Below are 24,481 nucleotides of genomic sequence, written 5' to 3' on the forward strand. Positions count from 1 at the left end.
TTTATTTTTAATCTAGGGCCAAAACTGTATCTTACAAATCTCATTAAAATGGAGTATATCCACTAAAATATTGATAACATAATTTCCTTTAAATTTGGTTCTCAGTCATACGAAAAGCAAAGGGCCTACGTGGAAATGGATACTCTTAGAGGAATCCTACTCATTGAAATCAATGGGAGTAGCCCAGCTGGCTACTTTTGCCCATTACTAATTTATAGTAAATCAAGCAATACTTTCTCTTCTAATGTATCCTAAATGCCATGTCATACAGGAATTCCTCACCAAGTGCAGAAGAGGGTTAGGGTTAAAACCAGCAGGAGTTTCCCATTGATTTCGGGTAATCTTTTGCCCAATGTCTTATTGTATTTTAGATCATCAGCCTTGGAGCTTTGTGGAATTTGCCTTTCCATTGGGTGCAAAATTTGATTCAAGGGTTCCTAGTAGGTAAAAGTGAAAAGGAGCTTTAGCCATCCAGACAAACTTCCCCTTCTGTAACTTTACCGTTTCTAGCAGAATTGCGTAATGATGATAATTCATTCAAATGGCAAGCAGGAAAATCAACACAGCATGTGCGGTCAATAATTTCTAACTCATGAGAGGAGATCAAAGAGGAAGGCAGCAGGAAGGAGGAGTAGCCTTATATAAATGTAAAGGAAAAACTCTCAGTAACTGAGATAGCGCTATGAGGAGATAACAGAATTAAAAAAGATTTATTAAAAAAGCAAACAAAGTAGTTAACTGGAGAATTCAACTACTGGAACATAAACTGAGAACACTAAGCGGAGCAGTAAGCTGAAGCCATATATTTTTGGACATGCTGGTCTTGTATTTGACCCAAAGTCCCCCTTTCACACCGTAAAAGGGTGAGAAAAGCACAGACAGATTTTAAACCTTTACCACCATACACTGACGATAGCAGGAAGGATCTCATAGGGGGACAGGCTTGGAATACATGCCGAAGCTGGGCTCCCAGCAGGAAATTACATGGATTGCTGGGGATCCTCCTACCCAGGTCCTGCCTTTGCAGCACATAACTGCCCTGTGGTCCTCAGGGCCGGGACAGGACATTGGCAGGGTAAAACCCAGGCACACACAGGGGTCCTCACTGCCTGCTGCCAGGTGTAGGTAGGCCCTGGTGAACATTGTGGAGGAAAGGCAGAATAATGATTAGAGCCTCCAATATTCCTGTGGTGATGTGGATGGCTGAGCAATGCAGGTTTTTTTGGAAGTAGCTTGGGCTAGTATTTTTCTCACCTAGGTTTTTAAAAAAAAGATACAGCAGCAATGAAAAAGGGATGTTGCAAATAAGAATAGAATCTCATGCAAAACAGTAATGTGTACAGAGCATACAGCCGCATTCAGTTTCTTTGAAATCAGTCAGAATTGGGTTTGAACACCTGTCAGAAGGGTTTAAGAAACTGGAAAGGTGAAATTCAGCAAGGAAGTCTGCACAAGGGTTTAAGATAAGTATCGAGGTAGATTGGCAAAGGAGACGGCGGTTTGGTTAAAGACACTTCTGTAAGGAGCAGATGAAGCAGACAGCTGAAGGCCATTTAAGCTAATGATGTACACAAGCACACATAAGTATAGTTATGGCAAGGGCCAGACATTCAAAGAATTTAGGCAGAATTTCTTTATAGTGGAATAAACTACAAAGGTCAGGAATCAGAGCAAGAGAATAGCATAAGGAAAATATTTTTGTCTATGTATTAATGTTCTTACATTTCTCTCCCCCCCCAAGACTACTAGTCCTTTATAAAAAAAAAAAAAAATATATATTAATAGTGTGTCTAGGGATATATTTTTCTATCATCAGCCTGTAAATTGGAGGGGAGTATTTTATGTTGAAGTATCTCGTCTTTTCCCCTTACAGAAAATTTTTTCTCTTGCTCCCTCCCTGACCTCTTTATTTTTTCTTTTTCTTATTTTCTAAACCTGAACAGTTGTCTGAAGTGACTTCACTCTAGGATCCCACAGCTGGATAAAAAAGAACAAAATACAGAAAGATAAGTTCTTAAAATCACTCTGGGCTTTCTTTAATGGTAATCATTAGCCCTGTTCTGAACTCTATTGACAAAATGCTGGAGTAGTCTTGAAAGCCGAGCAAGTGCTCTTTTAAAGGTAGAACTGGTTAATTAGAAGATCTAATGCAAGTGACCTAATTCTGCAGCTCAGCGCTAACTTTTCTAACAAACAATAATGTAAAGATTGGAAATGATACATATTGATTCATGTAAGTCAACAAGTTGAAATCTTGATTAGAAAGTTAATTTCTCCATAGCTATTTAAAATAATCATCTTCTTTCCAGACCAATATTAGATATGTTTTTGCCTGCAATTTGATAACCAGCATGGAGCTCATGTATTAATATGTACAGGGAGCCACAGACAGAGAAAGTACTTAATGGTCAAAGAATAAGGCAACCGTGCTGTTACTCGTAAGCAGCACAGCTCTGAGTTACTAAGTCATCTTGTAGCAAGCGCAAATGTTCTTCTTGTTTTCTAAAAAAATAAATAGGAATTTACTTTTAATCACTTACACGGCTATTGTTGAGGACTGAAAATTATTGCTGAGGGTATGTGAATGTTTTCACAGTAAATCGGAGCATGTGAAATGTCACTGCATTTTTGTATCCAAATATGCCTCTTTTAAAGGCAACGCTGTTTTCTGTCACCTCCCCTCAGCTTTAAGTAGCAAATATGTGTAAAATAATTTTTTCTGGCTGCAGATGGATATTTCAGACATAACAGGATAATGTAAATTATTCCTCTACTAGGCCTGGTAAGATTAATGCACAATCTACCAGCATTGTTCTGGTTTCCTTTTTCTATAGATGGCATGCTGGTAAATTGTGATTCCTTACAACGCCTGGCTGTAGTATCTCATCTGAACTTCAGGACCAGTTGCGCTTTTGTAAGTTTATAAAGGCATGCTGCAAAGGAGGATCTTCGCATCCAACTTTAGACGTCCAATTAAGGTGTGTGAATAACCTTCTGGAGGACCTCCCCTCCATCCGTTGATTGTGATTAGAAGCCTGGCTCCTGTCTGTAGAGGCTCTGAATTGCGCCTAACCTAGATGTCTATGATGTGGGATCCAGAGGGCTTTCCTATCCACAATGTAACTGCTACACATTTATGTATCATTCCTTTTTTAATTTCTGTGGGAGATTTGTATGAGTAAGATGTACAAGATTTGTCCCAAAAGAGGATGTATTTCAGCTATAGTAGGGTACGCTGGTAGGGTATTTAGATATGGAAGTGCTGAGGTGGCAAAGGCTGCAAAGCATTGATGCATGAATGCTGAGAGGTCTGCAGATCTGGTAGCAGTAAGAATAATTCCAATTATTTTTATACCCAAAATGTCCTCTTTCAGAATAATCTATCCAATGTTCTAGGCCTAGCGAAGGTTCTAAAAAGTATTTATAAATAAAGATTCTATCTACTTGATTCCTGGATTGCTGGCTACAGTTTATTCTAGTTCTGTAACATATTAGTTAAGAGAATACCTTTTTGAAACTGGAATAATCTGGAGAACAAGTGGTTTGTGATGAGAGATGGGGCCAAATTCGTATGTGTGGATGCTCCTCCACTAGGAGAGATTCAGACTACTTTTATTTTTAAGAATTCCAGCATATTGAGTTATAACAACAAAACAAATTGAAGTAAAAATCCGGCACACTGATTTCAGTAGAGTGTAGTCTCTTGCACAATATGGCAGCATTTACTTCTAATGGGTTTTAATTCATCTCCAGTTTGTAGTAATTGAATATGATTTCCAGCCGATGGAGGCTTAGGCGGATGCTTAGGTGAAGGGTTCAGTTGTATATAGATAATTCTTTCCTGTGTAACAAATTTTTCCCACCTACTTGGTAGTTTCACAAGAGAAACTGGCATGAGCACTCCTGTACTTTCTCACCTCTGTAAGGCTTTATTTCTTGACAAGAGTTAAGCCATGTTGAAAATGTAAGGAAGCTGTTGCCTATCTGGATTTTTGTTTTGCTTTTTATCTGTAAGAATGAGCTCTGGGAAAATTGGCAGATATAAAATTATTTAGTCAAATCTAGATGAGGGACTGCAAGGCACTTCTGAAGGACTCAACTGGCTGCATAACAATACATGAAATTCATTGACAATAAATGCAAAGTAATGACCACTGGGATGGAAAAATTTTACTAATTGTCCGCTTAAAAATTTTACTATTTGTCAAACTGGACTATAAAATAACTATATTAACTCAAGAGAGAAACCCAGCTATCAATACTGATGGTTCCTTGAAGACATCTGCTTGGCGCACAGCTTCAGTCAAAAGACAGGTTTAGGTGCATGAGGAAAGGATAAAGAATAATATGGAAAATACAGTAATGCCGTTATGCAAATGGTCCTGGTTGATCAAATGGGTGACACCATCTCAAATAGGATATTACAGATTTACCAGGAGTTCAGAGTGAGGCAAGAAGAATGATCAGGTGCATGGGAAAATTCTCACATGAGGAGAGACTGAAAAGACTGGGATTGCTACCTTCGAGAGGAGACGAATAAAAAAATGAACGCGATAAGACTCTAACATTCATTATTTTGCATAGAGAAGGCAGTTTGGGAACGGCTTCTTCCTCTATCTCATGATACAAGAACAAAGGAACGCTATGGAAAGGTGGCTGGAAAATAATTTTTCACTGGATGTGCAATTAGGCAATGGACTTCTTTGCTCTGGGAAGTTGCTAAGGAGTTTAATGTGTTTTAGGAAAAGGTCTGGTGATTTATATGAATGAGAATATTCTGTGTTGTTATTATCCATTAAAAAAAAAAGACTACTAAAAGAGATCTGAAATGATATGCTTTAGGTTTGCACTCTAATTGCTAGGAGACATTGCAAGGTCGCTTTCTTGGGGGATGGGTTATCCCAGATCTGCCTAGTGCAGGGTTTTTTTGCATTTTCCGCTGACGCATCAGGTTCTGCTTATAGTTCTAGATGAAACTAGATTTGAGCCCATGTGGCAATTTCTGTGTTCCTGGTTGTTTCATTGTCAGGCTATTTCAACGGCTGTTGATGCCAGCTCAAATTTACAGCCATATTACATTGCGCGAGCTACTTGTGGCATGAACTGTCCTTTTGTTTGGAACTTCTTCAGCATTTACAAGACAGTGGGTCATGGTCTATGAGCACAGTTATAGGCACAGTGGTAATACAAACAACAAATAGTAATTGTCCATGTGAACATTTAGAAAACATCCCCAACTACAAAAATAAATTACTGTTGGTAGTAGCAGTTATGCATCATATATGGGAATTGTTTATTGGCGCAATTGTTACGCTTTCTTCTCTCTATGCAGGAAGGAGGTTATGGCAGGAGAGAAGATATTAGTGAGAAAAACGTTTCCCCTTGGAAACCAGTGTCCAACTCCACCTTGAGGTCCTCACTAAAATGATGTTTGTTATTTTTGCCTAATCCCCAACCGGCAGGACTTTGCATTGCAAAAGCATTGCAAGACCCACTTTACAATCTCGGCTCAGTATTTGAGTTAGTCAAGGAAAATGACTACCTTTGGCCTTTAGAAACTCTCAGGGCTATGTCCTTCCCACGATACATGTGTAGCAGTTAACCGGACTACTACACCGTGCACTAGAGAGGATAATATAGTCCTTAGAATATTTGTCCCTTCGCTAGCATCTAGTGATTGCCCGATTATAGAAAAGCAGCCTGTAGACTGCGCGTGCACATGCACAACCATATGTATGTGTAAGTCCATGTGCATATACACACATTTATATGTATACTAATATACAGACAAATGTGTATATACATCTGAAAATTTTTTGAAGCAGATGACCGTCTCCTGCTGTTGAAAATTCTTCAAGGGAACTTGGTGCACCAGTGTGCAGTCCCAAAATAAAGCACTGAAAATCTCAGCAATCCTATGAGGTTAATAAAGTTCACTGTTGCTTAAATTAGATCAGTGTAATTCACTGCATCTCTAGCGGAAATTAAATTTGTGTTTAAAACTAAAAGGCAAGCTAGCCAGGTTCAGGAGCACATTTGGGATGCAAAATACATTAGGCCTATTGCAAGTTGGTTATTGCTTTTGGTGCCTTGAACTCCTCAGATGAAAGTACTCTATGCTATAAGAAGTTACTTGTGGTATTACACATACCATTTATTATCTGAACTCCCTTTTTTTAAAATTTTATTTTATTTTTTATTCTTTCCTCCCAACTCTTCCAAGAAAAAAGGAGGAGAAAAATCGGAGAACATTTGTTCAGTCTATTCAATCTTTATGGCAAACTAATGGGATACTAACCATCAGTTCCCCCTTCTTTATCCAGATAGTTATCTGCATTGACAGCAAGTTTGCTGCGCTGCTTTGATTCTTACGCGTATACAAGAGAGAATCAAATGGGGTTGTTAACGCAGCCTGTAAGAAGCCATCAAACTTTCCATCTATCTGACATAAACCTGTGTTTTTGTTGTTTTCTGCAAACAGTGTAAGAGGTTTCTGCTGTGTTCTGGAAATGGAAAAAATCCAAAGGATTTTTTTCCTGCTTTGAGAATGAATATGTGGAGTTAGAGCTTTCCATAGATATTTAGCATGGAAGAGAAGCTGTGGTTTGTCATCAGACTTCATTATTAAAATATAATAGCATTATGGGTTCTAAGTACTGGCAGATTTTTTTTGTTACAGTGTTGCTCCCTAGTAGATTGCAGTAGGAAGTTGGAGATGAAACTACTGTATGCAGACAAATCCATATTGTTTCTGTCTGCGTGCTTGCTGTGAAACTGCTCTACAGCTATACAGTTTGAAAGCAGAATCTCATGAAAGTAAAATCAGCATAAAAGTCAGGTTTAGACTTCTATATTCATATTTATGAATTTGAAAAACCTCCACCATGATCTTATCTGGAGCTGTGGTAGCAGTTGACAACAAATGTGCCCTTGAGAAAACTGTGTACGGTAATGCAATGGAATTGTGGATATTCCTTCCTACTACTACTACTTGCTTGCATTGATGTTGTTACTAATAACAACAGTGATAATTATTATTAGAGGCTTGGACGCCGCAGAAGGTTTCTGCTAGTCTGCAAGTATTGCTCAGCCAACTGGCTTTGAGTTTGAAATAACTACTGTGCAATGGATTTACCTTTGTACTCTGTTCACAATGCGGGGCGACTCTCTTCTCCCAGACTGTTGTGTTTATGGGCTGCTGAAATTCAAGGTAATTAAATTTGTTCTTCTGAAGTCCTCAGTTTATTGCACTGCTGCTGTTCAAGCCACACTAGTTTGTATTCATTTCTCAAACAATGAGACCCCACTCTCCCCCACCAGGTTTTTCTGTAGATCCATGACCATTCTAAAAAAAACCTCAATCTTTATTAATAAACTACAAATTAAAGTTCCTCTTGCCCCTTATTATTAGGATAAAAAAATTCTGGTTTTCTGCCGTTTCTAATACTCTGTGGAGGTTTTTGAGGTGGTCAGGAAGAGAAGCCTTGGAACATGCTGTGATGTTTGGCAAAATCAGGCAAAAGTTGTTAGTTGTTTGTTTTGTTTTGTTTTTCTCAGTTACCAATTTGTTACCTGAAAAATGTTTTAATATAAAACTTGACACAGGAGGCTAATTTAGGACTAACGGACACAACATGCCACAAAAGAACATGCTCCATAGCAAGTGTAAATATAGCTGAGTAAAAATATGAAAAGATGATAAATCTCATTCAGATTCAACCTATATATATTTTTTTTTAATAGCCATTTAAAAGACACAGCCTTGTGGTTTCTGGGGTGAGTTATCCAGTCTTTGGACAGAAACCCATTAAATTCAGGGCCTGAAGACTGGACAGTTTAAAACATGCCAAGACTAAGCAGAGATGGTTTTGGGAGATTATAGTGACAAGGTAGTAGTCAGGAAGGAGGGACATTTCTTATAATACTTATAACAGTGTTTCTTATAATAATAACTGGGACTCCTAGTGAACAGATTATGAAACCTTCTTTCCTATGGGAATTTCATTCATTGAAGGTGTTCAACTGATTAAGTAAACTGCCCAGAGTGCCAATTAAAAAGGGTAGACTTTACTTAAATTTTCCATATTTACAGTGCTCCAAAATCAAAGCCAGCCTGATCTGTATGGCCACCTCTGTTACAAAGTCTAAGTGTCTACGTTGTTTAAAGGGCTTGTATCTCATTGTTTAAATAGCCTTTTGATAAGTAACAATATAATAGTGTGGGTGATTGCCTTTAGATTAGCCTATCAGGATGGCCTTTTAGGCTCTAGCCCTGAGTTTTTCTTTTTTGCTTTGTACTCATGTTATTAATAAACAAAGCACATAGGTCTTTGAACTTCCAACCAGCACAAATGCCTGTGTGTTTGTGTGCGTGGGGTCACATGTGTATGTCTGTGTGTGGCATTTTGGTTTGGGGTTGTGTTTCTTTTCAAATGGAAGTGGTTGCTGAATGGAGTATTAGGTCAAGGTTTTTAAAATTAAGCTTCTGTAATTCAGATTTAATTAAAATTATTGGTCAGGCAGAGAGGAAGCCATAAAGGTAGAGAGAAAAAAGGACAGAGAGGAAAGAATAGAGAAAAGTAGGGGGAATTAATATGTGAATAATAAGAAAGGAAACGAAGAGGAGGAAGAGCAAGAACTGAGAAAAGGAAGATGAGAGAAACTGGGAGGTGATTATCTGCAGAGATTATTTTATTTGCAGAGTTACTAATCCCAGTGCTCTGAGTTGTTACTTGTTTGGCAGCGTAGTGACATTTTTTGTTGAGAAGGAAGAATATGGCATAAATTTTCCAGGATGGATGCAAGGATTTGTTTTCCAAATACAAATAAATCTAAAGCTCATGGCGATCAAGGAATTTTTTGTGTTGCTTCTGCTGGGAATTGTCCTTTGGTTCCTTATTGCAGTTCCCACCTGAACAAGGTCTTGATGGATGTCTTTATGTTGCTGAGAGAGGGGAATAACAGCATCACCCTGCTGTGGTCTGCTCAAATTTTGCTACCAGCTTCAGTACCAGGCCTGCTGCCCTCCATTTATACCTGCTGGGGAAAATGAATTCGGGTCTGTGGTGGGAAAGGCAGTTGACGGGTGTGTGGGGTTAGTCTGTATGACAGCATTTGACATATCAAAAAAGAAGGGAAAAGACCTTGTTTCTGATCGGACTCTAAATAAGCTCTGAGTTTGAGAGTAGATCTGCCAGATCTGCAGAGAGTTATTGGTTGAGTTTATTTTTATCAGAATATATTTCATCTGACTTGGATTGGCTATTGGCAGTAGAAAGTCTGCACTTGATAATTATGGCTTTATTTTTACTGCCTCTTTCAATAACTGAGTTTTAAAACTGGGTACAAGTTCTTGATTATAAAGTAGAAAATATTAACCTAATACATTGGTGCATTAGGAGAGGCACCTTTAAACAGTGACCTGGTGGGCTTTTTTAATCTGTAAAGTATGGGGCACACCTGTAGCATGGCAAGCATAAAATACCACAACAGTACTCGCCCCACTTGTCTTGTTCACTTCTGGGACTATGTAGGACAGGCACTGCAATACATTTCTGTGAAAATATGGTTTGTAATATTATATGATTCATATAATCAGGAAATATTGAACATTATGGAGCATTTAGTATTTGTGTTTGAATTGCTGTAGACTTGAATACCTCTGATGCTCAGAAATAAATCTAATGAAGAAAAGAAGAAAAATGCTGGAATCAATATTGGTGGCTAATACTAAGAGTAAATAGAAGTACGAACATTTATTTAACTGTTTCTTATAAGTCAAAGATATTCTATCAGCCACTTAGTTATGAACATCCTTCTTTGATAAAAGTACTTTTTCTTAAAGGGTCAATTAATTGTCCAGTAAAATATATTAGAGATTAGGTTTTGTAACTATACAGAATTATAAGCCTTTTTGCCCAAAATTTTGGTGTGGAGAGCCATTAGCAATTATTTTTTCTTCTTAGCAGTGCTTTGACAATTGATCTTCAGAAGAATTTTATTCAGGAATCAAGATTATTTTTGAACACAAGAGGGGACGTATACCTGCCAACATTTCTCCTCTCTGGAAAAAAAACTTGTAGGAGATGCATAAAGATACCACTTCTGCCTTCCACTGGAGAGCTTTCTGGAGGGGTGACAGGCTGGAAACATGGCAGTTAATTTTCCTCAAAAAAGGAAGTTTTGAAACTGACTGGCTTACATGTAGTGTTGCTTTTTATTTTTCCCCCTTTTTTTTTTTTTTTCTTCCTTCTTCTTTTTCTTTTCTTCCCTCAACTTGAGATGGTTCTGTGGAATAATAAGCCTGGGCAGTTTGGGATCTGAACACAGTCTCACTCACTCTCATGTTGTTTGGCACTTGAACAGGAGTGACAGGCTTTGGTTCCTTTATCAAATAACTCAGTGTATCTATTTTTGTAAGCCATGTCATTGGCTGAAAAATGCAGGTCCCTCTACAATTATGGGGCATGACCGGGAGGAACACAGGCAGCCGGGCTTCTCTTGGACTCCTACCAGTTAATTGAAATTCTATTCCAGCCAGTTGAGATGGGAAGTGATATGAAGATGTGGAAAAACCTGAGTTGAATTGATTTTTCCCTCTCTATTTTTTTTGTTGTTGTTTAAAGAGAAAAGAAAAAGACAATTGTTTGTGTTTATTAATGGAGTTTGATAAAAGTGCTGAGGGACAGACCACAAGAGAGTGGGGGCTCACATGTATCACTGGTTTTGTTTTCTTCTGCATTTTCTAAATGAAGAGAGAGAGAAAAAATTCTGCATAGTTTCACCACACTGACATGTATCTGTAGCCCAGCTTGCTAAGTTTAACCAGGGGATGCATACGTAAGCTCTATAAGCATTAGTAGTGTGGCATTTTACCAGAAGATTTTGGTATATCTGCCCACCAATTTTCGCCTACCACAACTTCTGTTTGCCCCTAAGCATTTTCAGAGGTGCACACTAATCCTACTTTACTTTTTTATTCTTTTTTCTTGGTGAACAAATGCTTGGTATTCTTCCACTGTCAAGGTTTTTTCCTCCGAGCTTGTGGGATGATGCATTGTTAATAGTAAGGCTAAAAAAATGCTTCAGGCTTTCCTTAGAGCAGCAAAACTTTTATTCCACACCCTCCCACCATGTGAGCACTTTTGCCATCAGAGGTGTCTGTCCTGTTACTCAGACCCAGTCATTTGGATTACCACCCGTTCAAAAGAATTTTTTTAAATTCTGACTTTGCAAGAACATAAGTATGCATTTGTTCCAAATTTAGGACTTTGAAATCCGTGCTAGACTTGAGCAGATTTAAAAGAAGTGAGAAGGGAGTTAAAATCTATTGTATACATGTACATCCTGCATATTCTCTCTGTGTTTTCACAAATACCCTTCTAAACAAGTGTAATCTTCCTAAATATGTAAGCTGCCAAAATATGCCTACCCTTGTGTACCAGCTAAGGGTGTGGTAGGACTGAAAAGCATATGGGACAAACTTCTCATTTTTCTCAAGGAGGAATACGTTATGAGGCACTCAGAAAAAGTTATTGTGAAATTTTATTCAGCACTGGGTTTGGTGGTTGTCGAGTTTTTTGTGTGGTGTGTTTTTTTTGTTTTGTTTTGTTGTTTTTTTTTTTTTTTAAATGACGGCTGCTGCTACAAATTTGATTCCATGAAGTGATGGGCAACCTTTGCTTCCATAAACATTAATGAAAGTTTAAGGTAATTAATACCCCTTTAAATTGGGCCTCTGTATAAAAATCCTCAATTGATGTAAACACATGTGCCGTTATAGGCTTAATCCAGAATGAATGATTTTCTAGCACAATTAGGTAAATCTCCAAGTTATCAGTTCACCTGGCTGATTAAGCTCATTGAAATACCCTTGTGCACTAACGTGGAAATAGTTTGACTTTGCTAATATTGAAAAATAAGCATGAAATGGTATAAGCAATAAACAAATATGCCTTAGGCTTTGGCCACAATTTAAGGAGGAAAAATCTTTGGGAAAAGGCTGGAAGCATGATATTAACTGGGTTTGGTTTGATATTTGGACAAAGAAATCACTGCTCCGAGCTGAGCAGAGAGATAAGCGCCTTGACTTGCAATAGATTAAGAGCCCTGCATTGGTTAGAACAAACCATGTTTGAGACTCTCCCCAAGTGCCGCCACGTTTAGATTTAAGATTAACTGCAGCAGAATGGTGGAGCGGCTGTTTGTTTTATGAAACAATCACTAATGACATTAAACAGACGGTGCCCCTTCCAACACGATTGTTCATTTGCGATAAACTGAGAGAAGCCCACAAGAGATTGGAAAAGAAAACTCATAAGTGCTTCATTTTCAGGCTCTTACAATGTCCTATTGGAGGTGACAATTAGTGAAAGAGAAGAGGAATCTAACTCCTAACACATTTAGATTTTTTTTTTTCCAAATAATTTGTAAATATTAGCTTTACTCTATCTTTATACCAAGGAGCTGCATGGTAATAATATAATGACAAGGTATTCTGTGCGGATTTTTTCCAGCTCTCTTCCTCCCCTTGCTCCTGTCTGTGTGAAGCCCACACTAAGCATTAACAGTATTAAAAAGTGTTATCTATTAGTTCAATTAGACATCAGACATTTACTTTTCAATGTATTTGAAGACTGATTTGATTTGGGTCCAATAATTTAAAAATAAGAGAGCAGAGCTGTGTACAGAGCTGTGTACAGATATCTGTAGCTCTGAAGTCTTAATTGCAAATTCAGATAAGGATTAGAAGGGGCTGTATCTCTGTAGACCAAAGGTATTTGCTAATACCTGAGATATAAAAGTGGTTAAATTCAATATTTACTAATTTAGGATTTCCACTTTGGATTTTGATTAAGCTTTTTGGTTGAAAACCCCATGTTATTAAGCTGTGATTGAGGGAAAACCCAACCCTTTCATAAGCCTCACTTTAACGCTTTATTTCAAATAATTTATTTTGGACCTTCTAAAAGCTGCTGCAGTACCTCATTTAGAGAAAGAAAGACCTAACAAAACAAACAAAAACATTGTCAAAGGCCTGTTGTAGCATTAAGCTGTTATTTTGTACACAAAGAAATATATTAATAAAAAGTGTTTTTAAGTGCTTATTACCGAGATGGTTTGTTTTGAAACACAGGCTTTTTCACAGCAGTTTTTACACTTCATTGTGTACTATGAAAGACACACTAAGTAGAGGTTGTCAGGTTCCCATCTGAAGTAGACTACTGCTGGGGAATGGAGCCATTTATGATGCCACTCAAGCAGGACTAATCTAGAGTAGATCTCTTATAAATAACCAGCCAACAAAAATACTAAATCATTCCCTGTTTCTGATTGAAGCGGGCAGAATTGCTGTTTTAAAGAGCAGGAGATGCTCCTTATGAAGACATACTGAAAGAATTAGTGAACCCCCGGAATATAGTTGCATATCAAACCTCAGCCTTTCTGGAGGAATCAAAGCATTGGTTTCACGTAGATTGGATTTTTGGAAGTTATGCTTTGTTTTTCAGGCTATCATTTGATAGATAGGTGCTCTGTGGTTTTGTTTTTTCTGTTATCGACTCTGGCTGTTGTAAATCTCCTGTTGTAAAACTTCACACTGTACGTTCTAACTTGTTGTAAGTGGTCTCCCCACACGGTGTAAATGCTGATTTACGAACTCTGCCATCTCCGGGCAGGGTTCCTGAGATCACACCCTCCTAGCAAGGGCTAGGCCAAAATTGTCTTTTGTGCTTTAAGATGTGTTTCGGCAACATGGTGCTCAGTCTTCCAGACCTTATTTACATGACTAGTCCCTCTTATGAATAATTGAACTTCTGTATATTGCTTATGAAAAAAGAAAAACCACTTCAAAGTCATGTCCTCCCATTAGGAAATAGGTTCCTGCTTAAAAGGAAGGATATTCATAACTTTTTGAGGCTGGAGCGGCCTTTCTGTGTTTATGCTTAGGCATCAGAGTATGTAATTATTTTTAAAATAATAATTCTGCATTATTGACATGAAGGACTGGGAGGGTGAGTAGTAGAATACTTTTGGCTCTAAGAATAAGCTCTGCAATTTGCTGATTAACTTGCTTCTTGTTTTGAAAACTAACTATTGCTTTAGGGATTCATGAAATGTGAAATGCACTTACCTATTCCGTGCTGCAAGTCTCACTGGTACAGAGAGCAGCCAGTGCTGACGCCAGGCATCGGTAATGGCGCACCTTTACGATGCAGACATCTACCCACTTTGCTCCTTCTTTTCTTTTTTGGAGGAAAAATCCTTGGCAAGAATTAATCTCAGGATGAATAACTACCCCTTACGCCGTAAGGAGTAAGAGAGGTCCGGTGTTCACCTAGTTTTAAGGCTAGAGAAATCTTGTTGAGCTTATTTCCGTTTCCATCATCTTGGATTTTTTTTTTTTTCCCCAAATCTCCAATTGGTTATTAACATAGTCCTTTTTATTAAAGACACAGGACAGAGATCAAACAATTAGTTGCAGAAAAATTTGAAGGGTGAATGTGAAGAAAATGCAAGAAACTGCATCTATAGTATTTCCTGCAATAACATTTAGTAGCTGTATTTTTGTATCTGGCTGTATTAGATTAAGTATCTGAATTTGTTCCATGAAGATGGTCTAAAAGTTCTGTAAAAATCATTATGTGGATGATAAATATGTGTTTTCTAGGACTTGGATGTTTTCTGGAAGTTGCTAGTGTCTAAGCAGTTGTGCATAACTGTAGTTTAGATATTTCTTAATGCATTTCCAAGCTACGTTGGTTATTGTTCCAGGCAGGTCAATAATAAAAGGAAAAGAATAAAAATGACCTTGCTGGAATCATTCTTTGATAAAGGTCCTTTCTTATTTCATTAGTCTCTAGATTAGTTTTGTGCTGGTATGAGTCCATTCTAACTCTATTGAAGTAAATCCTTTTGAGTCCAGATTTAGTGATGTAACTAGTAATAAAATTTGGCCCGGTGTAGTTATATGTATCCATCAAATAAAAACTGTAGATAAGGAACCAGTAAATTCTAATACCTGTATTGAGATGGCATCTGGATCACTTTGCATACACTATTGTCTAACATGGAGAATGTCAGGAAAATAATGTTGAGACAGTGACTGAGATGACAGACATACAGGGCAATCAGTATTTTGAAATGGTGGACAACACTGTGGGGAAAATGTAGAGATGGGGTCAAGTAGCACAGACAAGTCATACCATGTGTCCCTGAAAATATTTGGAATCTGCAGTTTTACGTATCCGGCAGTTTTGTGATAAACTTGCTTTCTAAGAATACTTATGTCTTAGGGGGAAAGAGGAATGCTAAAGCCAGCATAGCTTCTGACCTAGGTAAGGGCTCCAAGCAATGACTGCAAGACAGCCAAGTGTGATATACAGAGTGATAGCAGGGGTAGTGGTCATTGCTGAGCTGCTGAAGGCTAGGCAAGGAAAATTTATGATGCGTGGACAAATGATAGAAACTTGAATTTTTATGCAATATTTTTTCTTTTTTTGTCTATGGGTTTAATGTTCATATAGAACTTCTATAATAAAACAGCAATGAGTTGCTAAAAATAAGTCTTTAAAATATAGCCCATCAAAGGTTCCTGTTTTATCCTATTTTTACATGTTTCTCCTTTTTCAGGTACTCTACATATGTATTCCTATGCCTGTTGGCCCACTGCGCTTTTATTGTATACGAAATGTCTTAGCGTCCATGGCTCCTTCTCCTGTTTACACTTTTAGCATGGGAATAAGCAAGAATTTGTCTGTCTCTATGGCCAAATATGGTTCCTTTTGTGCTGGGTAGCATCACAGATACTGTTTGTGTCTGGCTCTTACTTGTCTCTCAAGATAGTCAATAAGACACAATTGAGTGTCATCAGTATGATAGCACTTAATATAATATGCTGAATTGGAATGATAATCCCTCATAGCATGGTTTGTCTTTTACCTGCTAGTTTGCAATGTCTCTTATGACTTCTTGAAAGAAATGGAGAAATATACAAAGGCCACTGTCTTGAATGGCACAAAAAATAAAGATTAAAAAGGTAGAATGCTTACGTTAAGGTCACATTTAAAAAGAAAAACAAAGAAAAAATAACAAACTAAACAACACAAAACCCTTTGAAGTTAGGGAATAATCTTTTGATGTCAGAAAACTCCAGTGAGGGTTGCATGAATAGTGCGTAGGCTTTTGACCTTTTCAGTATAGTCAAATAAAGAATGTCTAGTACTTGCATTGACTATCTCTGATCCAGGGCCAAAAAGTCTTTAAAAGTTCCAGATCGGAAGGTGGATACTCATGATATTTCATACTGACTCAGAATAGAAATTTGAGTTATTTTCTCTAACTGTGTGTATCTTGCCTTTGTAGTGGAAGTAACTTGAGTCCAGCTTTCAGATTTGAGCCTAGCTATTAACATGGCCTTAAAGCTGTATCGTTTGACTCAGACAAGATGCTAATATTGTAAGAGCTGCTAGAGTTTGGTATCTTTGAAAAGCTGATGCATCACTTCTGAAATCGAGTAGTTGGAAATTAAGCCACGCAATTCGTGAAGACTTTGCTGTCAGCAGTGTGTACAGGGACATATGTTTCATTTTTCATTTAAAACGTGCTGAAATTACTGCACCAAAATATTAGTGTTTGTTATGTTTCTCCAGATAACGGTTATTCTGAATAAATCAGAGTGCATTTACCAGTTTTGCAGAATGTTAGCAACAATCCATTAGTTGGTGTTTGGTATTTAAGTCTCTCTTGCCAAAGTTTCAATTTCCAAGGCTGAGAAATAAATCTGTTTCTTTGAATAGCAATGAGAGAGACTGGTAAGTGTTTAGAAAAGGTAGATGGTGTTCAGCTACTAGTAAGTTCTAACAAAGTTTTTATCTTCTTGAGAATTATTCTGGGGAAAAAGGCTGAATTGTTTTCTAAATGGGTGTTTTTAATGCTTATAGAGAAAAGGTAGTCGAAGGTGCAGAACCTTTCTAAAATACTTGTTCTAATCTGCCTTTTGTTGAAAGTACCACTTTCAGCAGCTGCATCTTTTCAGAGCTAAGTGAAACTGTTTAACATGCTTTAGTGGTATAAGATCCCCCCATAAGCCCTTCTAACTTAGAGCTTTCAGGTGGTACCCCAGTATCTCTCAATTGCTGATGTTTGTAGCCAATATTACATTAGCTTGCTCGGAACATAGGTAATGCACATGTTAAGCATCCTTTGGCTTCTGCATTTATCAGCGGAATTGCATTACCTTGAACTACTGTACAGAGCTATAGGTAAATAGAGAAGGATGTGGTGAGAAAGTACACAGAAGAGGGATTTGTATGAGGAAAAGTTGCGTCTGCTTTGTTCAATGAACAAAAGAAAATAACACTTTGAAAGGCTGCAAGTATTAGCGTTTTATTATCACATCCTACTTCCTGCAGGCAAAAAAAAGGAAGTTTAAAGGACAAAGAGAACTTTTCCGAGAGACAGAAATCCTCTCTCTACTATCTACGTATTTAGCATAGATGATGTGGTTTTCGTGCTACAAGTAGCACCGCTATTTTGTCTGTCTGGTGCGTGATGCGTTTGCCAGATTAGAAGCATTAGTGCCCTCTGTTGTTCATCAGAGAACTGCAAATATTTTTACAGATTATGGTCCTTATTATCGCTCTTGGTATCACAGAGATCTTAACAAAACCCACGCACATTATAAAACATATTTCTATAAACTAAACTGCTTCATCAAGAAGAGTCCATATGTTTTTTCACTGTATCAACATTCTGCTACAACTTTTTTTTGCTTTATGAAATGCAATAAAATAAATTATAACCCCCATTCGGGGAATATGTCTTGAAATACCTATAGAAATAGATATTCTTTTTGCTCACGTATTTGCTGACAAGTTTACTCCTTTCTGTGTGTAATTTTTTAGTTGCAAAGATATTTTTAATCAAACCATTCTCAAGTGTCTGAAAGTGTTTTGAAATAAATATTTGATCCTTTGCCGCTTTTTTTTTCTCAAATTAATGTTTTATTTTGAGAAATCAGACTTCTATTATTTTGATAGGCTAGTAGAAATATGAGAGTGCAACTTTTCAGAAGAACAATAGAAAAATAACATGGCCAAGCTGTGGTTTTGGGTTTGGGTTTTTTTTTTTTTTTGACTACATGAAAGCGAACTGTAAGAATGACAACTTCATTCAAGCAGATCATTTGGAATTACATTAAACAGCTGCTATTAAACAGCTGACAACAAAGGAGACCATTTTGATCTCGACAGCAGAGAGATTCTAGCAGCACGCTCCCTCAGTGATGTTATGAAGAACACATTGCGCTCTTGTATACCAACACACAGTGTACTCCCCGCTGTGCTTGTTGCCAAACACCGTTTTTTCAAATCACTTTGTATTCAGTCAGGGATCCGGGAAGTCCAAATCCAGCCAGACAAATGCAGAACAGCTTAGTTGAAGCAGCTTTAACAGGTGCCATCAGCACAGACTTGTCGAACCAGAGAGACAACGCAAACAACTATGGAGTGGTGGTCAACAGGGTGTGGATTTGCCCCATTGCACACAATGGCTCTGGGTACTAAATAGCTTTTTTGCCACAGAGGCTGGTGAATGGCCCTTTGGTAAAGGGGAGGGGACGCAACAAGGAAAATACGTGGTAGCTCCTTATACACGGAGTCTGCTGGACTTTTATGCTTACATTAATTTGTTCTTCTCAGTCGTTGCAGACGCCGAGTGGACCAGAATAAAATGAGCCTACCTGTAAAGGGGTAAATGGAATGAACGTAGGATTGATTTAGGAGGGTGCTTCCCATGCTTGAGATAGTTGACTGAAGGATGAGGAATAAAATAAGAGTAGAGATAATTGGATGGGTCATTGTCTTGTGCTGTCCTTGTCTTTCAGGGAATGAGAGGCATCCCTTCATTATATCATTGTAATCTGCGGTTGCTCATAACTTGCCGTGTGTGTTGCCCACTAAGTTGTGTTAGCCATTCCCAGTGTGTAGTTATCCTGCACTTTTTCTGCCTTTTCAGCCGTAACCTTGACCTGTTCCATGCTGCTGACCTTCTTCTGTAGGTGTGGGGTTTTTTTCCAGGTTGTGTAACAGAGACAAAAAATAGGTTACAGTATTTAAAGCAATTGTATATTCTAGTATCTTCTTTAAGTGAGGACTTCATGTAGTGGTCTCTGAATAACACAAAGGGATATAGTTGATCAGAGGGCTAGAATACATTTTATTGCCTTCTAGCAAAATAGTGAAATTCCAGCAAATGGTTTGTCTAAATGTCCAGATTTGAATTTCAAATTGCAATGTAATATTTACTGTGTTGGAGAAATATGAAACTTTACTTCCCTGAGAAATTTTGCAAGGCGATAAACTAATTTTTTTATGTTAGGCCCTTAGTTTTAGTTTTATATTTGTATTTACAGGAATAGTCCTCATTTCCACAGGAATTATGTGAAAGAAGGTGTGAAAAGTTGTCGGATGGGGCTCTGCCACTCACAGAACCATTTTGCAGTCTTGTTTTAAAGAATGCGTAGTATTGGTAAGGAAAAAAGTTTAAATTATGCATTAACTGATGCTTATCTGGGCCAGAAACTGGAGACTTTGTCTGGTTTACTGTAAGAAAAATTCTACCTTTATTATTGTTGTCACACTAATGATGGGTAAAAACGGGAAGGTGGCCTGGACAGAAGCGTTAGAAATGAAGGATTGTAAGGGATGCCTGTCCTCAGTCTTCTGCCACGCAGAATAAGTAGTAGTGAATTGTGTTGATGTTGGATGTGTGCAATTCCAATGTAGTAGTTTGTTGAGTTTGAGCTTAAACAGGACTGTAGTGATTATCAAGCTTGACTGTATATCACAAGTGGAAAAAAAACTTTGTATGGAAACTTATGTACTTTGCTTTACGCAAAACAGTTCAAGCTACATCATATATTTAAAAAAGCACTAGTGCAACGAAAAACGTTGTGATCCAGAATCTAGTGCAACCCCTAGTTACCTCAGTGGTCAATTCTCCCCTTTGTTTCATCATATCTTTAAACTGTATTTGTCTAAAAACTGTCTTGCCCGAAAACCTTTGTCGCATGTGCATTTTGTGCATTTTCATTGTCAGCTCTCTGTCTTTCTCTCTGTCTTTGCTAAGCTAGATTCTTATGATAGTGAAGTTATTCCTAGTACTCTGCAGTTCATGGTGAAGTGACATTTCATTGTACTTGAAATGCCAGAATTTTCAATATTTTCAAAGAAGAAAACAAAACAAAACACACCTCCAAGCCCCCTCTGTCTCCAATTCTAAAGCAATAGCTGCAATTGGACTTGAGCATTTAATGCTGCAGTTGCTTTTAATTGCCTTATTGTGTTGAAATATTGTAGGTATGAGGAAGTTTCTCTCAGGTGCGACAGTGAATTAAACCAGTTTTCCAGGATATGAATGTGGCTTGTCGTTCATTGTATGTTTGTGGGATTGAGTGTTGTCCTTAAAAACAACGGGTCCTGGCTGGTAGCGGCACACAGGTCTCTTGTGCTCAGCCTCAGGCTGTGTCTCTTCCCTGCCAGAGACAGTGAAGAGGATGGGTGGAGTTTGCTCTCAGTCTTTGCAGAAAGACGGTGTGTTTCTGATTTAGTTTTGACTTCTGTCCTGCTCAGTCCAAGACATTGCTTTTTCTGAGCTGGATTACATTTAGTGAAACACAAGTCCATATTGATGTGGAAAGGAAGCACTTACTAAAGTCAAGCATTAGGCGTTCACGATTACGGAGGTCTGTGTGCATGGTATGTCCAGCATCATGCAATGGGTTGTACGCTTGTTTTTAGCCAGCAAGCAAAATTGCTGTAGAGATGACATAAAAACTCAGGCAATAAGCAAATAAAAGGAAAAATAATCTAGAAAGAGATCAGAGTGAGGCTGAAAAAGGCTAACTTTAAAGCAGCCTTGATTCTTTACGTGCCCTTGTATTGGTTTAAAGTAATTTGTTTTTAACTGATATGCATTCTTCTCAACATATAGCTTAGTGTTAAGGAGCTGACACTCAATGGCAAGCCACAAGAAGGCTGAAAAGGCAATATCATGAATAGTGAACTCTCTCTTGGTTTCCTTGACACCTGCATAGTGCATACTGCCAACTATGATAAATGGAGCAGAAACATAGACACTTACTAAAAAGATGGAGCAGAAGCTAAAGGCTGGAGCGAGAGACATAGAAAGATGTATGCTTGATCTCACTTGGAAAGAGAAACAAATGGGTAGGGGAGCAAGTGAAGTTGAATGACATCTTGAAGACAGGAAAGGACTGAGGCTGAAGTGGCAGGAGGCCAGCAAGAAGAGCAGATGGGAGGTGGGACAAGTTTATTACCAAAGAGGCCATTGGATAATAACAGTGCACATATTGCTAGAGAAACAGATGAGGTGAGCTGATAATTTTTCTGAATTCTATTGGAACATGTCTCCTATTCAGATTCCTTGTTTCTTGAAGTTGGTATACTTTTTGGGAAACTTCCCTGGCAGATGGAAGAAAACTGTGCCATGTGATGCTCTCAGAAAAGCAATCATCAGAAAGACAGCAGAGTGGGATGGGGGAACAGAGCTGCGTTCCATAATATTTTCTTAAATGGGAAATATTGCATTCATAATTCTAAAGTGTTGTCCGTGGAGGAGCAAGGTAACATTGGAGAAGCATGTTTTGATAAAGCTGTTGACAGACAAGTGAGTCTGACCTGATGCTGGAGGAAGAAAAAAGCTGACCTTGTAAATGCCCCAAAGAGCAGAAGAAATGATGTTTTGCCTGCAGGGCTCATTAATTAGTTGAATTTCTCATCTAATCCTTCTGGGTCAGCTGTGTTGCTTACTCTACTCCAGAAGGGGCGGGCTTGTAGAAACCATCATGATAGGTATCTTCAAGATGCAATACACAGGCATAAACTATGTGCAGTCAGAAAAGCGTAGTCTGCAGCTTCTGCCCTCACATGTTTATGAGGGGGGCAGAGGTAAGGGAGTATTTTCATTTGGGGAACTACATAAGCCTGTTAGATGACCTGACTTGAGATTCAAGCAGACCTTGGACCAATCTCTGGAAAATGTTTTCCTTTGTTACTTTTCTTCTGAACTATCCAGCTATGGTATCCCTCTTCCATCTGTACTAGTTGTTTTTTTTTTTAATAAATCAACAGATGCAAGTAGTTCCAACAGTACAGTAGTATGTGATACCTAATAATATTTCTAACCCTACAGTCTAGAAGAATGTTTTAAAATATTAACGTTAGTAGCAATTATTGAATTTTTTTCTATGTTTTATTTTTATCATAGCAAGTTTAAGTACTAAATTTTGCTCTGCACTGCACCCACCATATGCACACACCTTGTATGAAGTTTGCTCAGCTGCCTGCACAGCTGAGGGTAAAAGTGATCTGTCACCTTGACAGCATTTGAGGGATCTGCAGTGCTTTAGGAGGTATGATACCAGGACAATTGGTAGTTTCATACCTCCTCAGCAATAAAGCCATTTTCAGTGCTAAGGATAATAAAAGCTGGCTGTTCTCTCACTAGCACTTGAAGAGGCAGAATGTACCCTAACCTCTTGATCCAACTCACACAAAGGCAACAACAACAGACAGCAGCTTTTGAAACATCAGTACTAGTAAAATTAAAAACAACAGGCTGCTTTAAGGAGCTTCATGTTTCCTTTGAATCCAAGTAAGCGTTCTGCATTCCTCACTGTCTCTGTGCTTAACTGCCTTGTTTTTCAGCAATAATAATATCATTTTATGTTAACGTGATGATATTCATGCCTGTAAATCTTCAAAACTGTGTGAGTGAGAAAAAGAGAATCACTACTCATTGCAACCACCTCTGGGGAGAAATTCAGCATTTGTTCAACAGCAAAGAATAACCTTACCTGGAAGTTCAGGACAATTAAAGTATAAGCTAGCAATGTAAAATTCAGTATGCTATGTAAAATGTATATTGTGCTTTAGGATATAGTAAGCAGGACAAAAAGACAGACACCCTCCCACCGCCCTTTCCGTGCTTGCTACCCTAGATTACTGCTGTATGTGCGAATAAACATGTGGATAACCCCCTCCACAATGAAGTTTCTTCAACTCCAGATTGTGTGCACAGAGCCTATTTTGTTACCCTGAGCATTTGAGAGGGAGAGGGCCAAGAAGACAGACACAACGTGTACATATATATATATATCTGTATCTATCTCACAGAAAGCCAGACTAAAGCCAAAGTGTCTATAGAACCATGTCACTGTAAATTTTTTTTCTTGCTGTTTAAAGCCCTAGCCTGTATTATAACTGGCTTAAGTCCTGTCATAACACAAGTTTGATCTGGAGGTTTCAGCTTGTGCAGGTTTTTTTTTGTGTCATTTCTAACTTCTAAATGAGATGATATTAATTTTGAAGGAATTAGCCAGAAATTTCCTCATACTGCAATGAAATGGCATGAGTTAGCCAGACTAGCTGCTAAAGGTTTTCTAATGAAAACTAGGGTGATATGAAATTTCCCTGCTAAAAGGATCTCTAGATTTCATCTGCTGTATTAAATACCAGCCTAAAAGGGACAGGGGGAGTCACAAACGGTTGACTAGATATGATCTACTTTTACATTCCAGGGATACTCCTTTACTTCTCTGTTGTGGTCCAAACAAAGCCTGATAATCTTGAGGGTTGGGACTATGCCTTCCTGGAGGCTGGCAAGCTCCTTAAAAGTCTGGATAGCTTTTTATTTTATTTTATGTTTTATTATTTTAACCGGTTCCTGTTCGGATCCCGTGTGAGGGTTTCAGGTTTTGGTGTGGACAGGTGTTTGTGCGACTGCGTTCCCCACAGGGCTGGGGGGGGGGTCGGGGGGGCACCGGGAGGTGTTGGATGCTGAATGTTAAGCTCGTTCCTTTGTATGGCTTAGAAATCTCTGTTGTCCAGAATTGTACAGATAAGGCAGACCCATTTGCTTCATTGTCAGGCAATGTAGCTGAATAGAAATGCAAATGTGACATAAGGGGACTGCGCTGGGGAGGCGTTTGCTGTTACCTACTATAACAGTGCTCCTGGCTGTTGGAAAATTCCTGCAGAATCCGAGGGGGGGTTATTTATTTAGTTAGTTTTATAATTAGCTACAGGTTATAGGGAAGATTCTCCAAAAGAAAATGTGTCTCTCTTGCAGATGCTTTTATTTTTATGCCGTGGAATGGCTCGGTTTTAACTCCCTTATCAAGAGCTGCATGCGCTGCCCAGACTAAATTGGGAGCATCTCCACACTGTTTGACAAATAGATTTTTTGTAAACTGATTTAGCCTTTTCATTGTTTGCATTTCATTATATAGCAGACTTCATGTCACAAAATCGGTATTCATTCAAAATAGAGAATTTAGAGATAGGACTGTAGCCAGATAAAAAAATATTGCACAGGTCAGGTCTATTAACCATAGAATAATAGCAAGTCAGTGATCCAAGGGGTAGTTCTTCTGCAGGGAAGGGCTAACATAACTGAGGTC

The 24,481-nt window shown here is 38.2% G+C and overlaps 1 protein-coding gene across 26 annotated transcripts in view; it reads left to right on the top strand.

The window, feature by feature from the left end:
• The window catches only part of ESRRG (estrogen related receptor gamma), a 408,303-nt gene that overhangs the window by 207,111 nt on the left and 176,711 nt on the right, over window positions 1-24,481 (top strand). The window contains exon 1 of one of the 26 annotated variants that reach the window (XM_087774106.1): window positions 2,960-2,978. The exons of the other annotated variants lie outside the window; for them this stretch is intronic. The gene's annotated coding sequence lies outside the window, so the exon portion shown is untranslated. Of the gene's footprint in view, window positions 1-2,959; window positions 2,979-24,481 lie in introns of those variants that run through there. 26 annotated transcript variants of the gene reach the window in all.

Source organism: Nipponia nippon, unplaced genomic scaffold (genome assembly GCF_047370975.1).
Source record: "Nipponia nippon isolate SJK-2023a ecotype South Korea unplaced genomic scaffold, ASM4737097v1 scaffold_4, whole genome shotgun sequence".
Taxonomy (NCBI): domain Eukaryota; kingdom Metazoa; phylum Chordata; class Aves; order Pelecaniformes; family Threskiornithidae; genus Nipponia; species Nipponia nippon.